The sequence below is a fragment of the Octopus bimaculoides genome, chromosome 2 (assembly GCF_001194135.2).
Source record: "Octopus bimaculoides isolate UCB-OBI-ISO-001 chromosome 2, ASM119413v2, whole genome shotgun sequence".
NCBI classification, from domain to species: Eukaryota; Metazoa; Mollusca; class Cephalopoda; order Octopoda; family Octopodidae; genus Octopus; species Octopus bimaculoides.
In genome coordinates this window covers 88130919-88133205 of record NC_068982.1, presented here as the reverse complement: position 1 = coordinate 88133205, position 2287 = coordinate 88130919, and the positions used below count along the sequence as shown (strand labels likewise).

Sequence of the window (2287 nt, the reverse complement as noted above, 5' to 3'; positions counted from 1 at the left end):
AAAATAGAAAGAATTTAGCAATGCAGTAAGTTTAATAAACCCTTCATATTTCAAACGCAAAGGCCCATTTTCAGAAGATAAAAACAGTCGTTTGGCCTATTCAACAAACCTATTAACGAGGTCGTAGATAGATAGATAGATAGATAGATAGATAGATAGATAGATAGATAGATAGATAGATAGATAGATAGATAAATTTGATATTATATGCATAGGTATCATGTACAAACGAAAGGATTATGCAATGTATAGCATAGGGTTAATATTCGCTGTTTAACTAGGAGGTCATTACTCACATTTCATACGCCATGTGAAACACATACGGTAATAAGAAATAAAAGTGTTTATTTGGCAATATGCTTAGGAAATATCAACAAGTCTTTGTAGCGTGAAATGGAAGTTTCAGCCTTCTTCGCCAAATAGATAATAAAACTGATTATCTTTTGACGAATTGTGTTGGACCTAAGAGGTATTTTTAAGAGGATTATTGAAAAGTATCTGGTCTTACTACATGAATATATACATATACACATACACATATCTGTGTTTGTGTGTGTATATATGTATGTGTATATGTATGTATCGATGTATGTATATATGTATGTATATATGTATGTATATATGTATGTATATATGTATGTGTGTGTCTGTGTGTGAGCGTATGTGTGTGTGTGAGTATTTACATCCACACACACATACATACATACATACATACATACATACAAAATTTCTTTGTAAATATTAGCAACCTTTATTGGCAAACTAATGCATCGGTGTCGCTTAGCGTATCCAAGTTCTTATCTTTGGGAAGGATATTAGAAGATTGCTCACCCAAATATAATCTTTCTGCTAGTGTAAGGATTTATTAACACGTCATGTTATAGATCCAAAATTGCTACTGTTTCCTGCACTTCCACTGCCATATTGCCAGGACTTAGTAAATTGAAAGACCGTTTAAAAAGTATTTTTTAATTCTTCTGTGATAAAAGGCATTTACCTGGAAAGAAACAAAGAAGTTATATGCAAGATTTCACAATTCTAACGTCACTTCCATTGTTGATAAAACTTAGCGTCGTGGTATTATCAAACTCTGGTAGAAAAAGGGTTTTACACCCATGCTCCAAGGGCATTCGTGCTGATATGGTTGCTATACTAGAGGGTGACGCTCCAGCTTTATCAACGGTGATCAACAATGGAGAAGTGAGCAGTTGAATTTAATAGAGAAACGGAGTTTTGAAGATAACCCGAAGTTCAGACGTCCAGAAACTGCTACCACCTAGGAACATATTGACCTTTTTTACCACATGGTGATGAATGACAGACGATTGACTATAAATCAAATAAGCAATGCGATTAGCATGTCCAGTGAGAGAGTTGTGAATATTACACACATTGAACTTAGGTGTAACGTCTTCTGAAATCTGCTGAAAAATGCACCAAGCTGATCACATCACAATAAAATCTGAAATTGCTTGAGAGAGATCCGGCTGGTTTCCATGAACGTTTCCTAAGCCAGGATTAGTATCATCACTTTGAGCCAGAGACAAAACAAAAAAACAATCCATGCAGTGGAAACACGCCTCCTCACATGCTCCGAAGAAAGCTACGGTCGTTTCATCTGCAGGGAAGGTGATGGTTCAGGTTTTGTGGGTGCAAGAGACATTATTTTTATTGGCTATCTTGAAAGTGGTCACATCATCAATGGGGTGTACTATGCCAACTTGCTTAGAAAGTTATGAAAGGCTGTCAAGACCAAACACCCAGAAAAGCTAACGAAAGGGTTCCTTTTTGTCAGGACAATACTCCAGCACACTGTGCGTGACTGTGACTTTGAACTGGTTATCACCATCCCTATTCTCCTGAATAGGAACGGTGATCAAAACTGACGTAAGGGGTCTTGTTTCAACAGGACAATAATCCATCCCACAAGTCCTCAGTTTTAATGGCTGCTGTTCCTGATTTGACCCTATTTAACTATCATCTGTTACCTAACATGAAAGAACACTTGGCTGAGAACCAGTATCGCAGTGATGATGACCTCATATCTCCAATAGCTAACAGTTACATTAAAAGCCTTCTTTGAACATTCAGACGACAGTTTACCTAGAACGAAACAATGAGATTATTAATAAGAATAGTTGATATTAATGTATGAAAGATTTCACATCTCAAGCATCACTCCTTTATAGTCATCCTATGAACTTTTCAGCCCAACCTCGTGTGTGTGTGTGTGTGTGTGTGTGTGTGTGTGTGTGTGTGTGTGTGTGTGTGTGTGTGTGTGTGTGTG

At 36.8% G+C, this 2287-nt stretch overlaps 1 protein-coding gene across 1 annotated transcript in view; it reads left to right on the top strand.

Annotated features, from left to right (window-relative positions):
* Positions 1-2287, top strand: part of LOC106870661 (neuropeptide SIFamide receptor) — a 323915-nt gene that overhangs the window by 265564 nt on the left and 56064 nt on the right. The window lies entirely within an intron of this gene.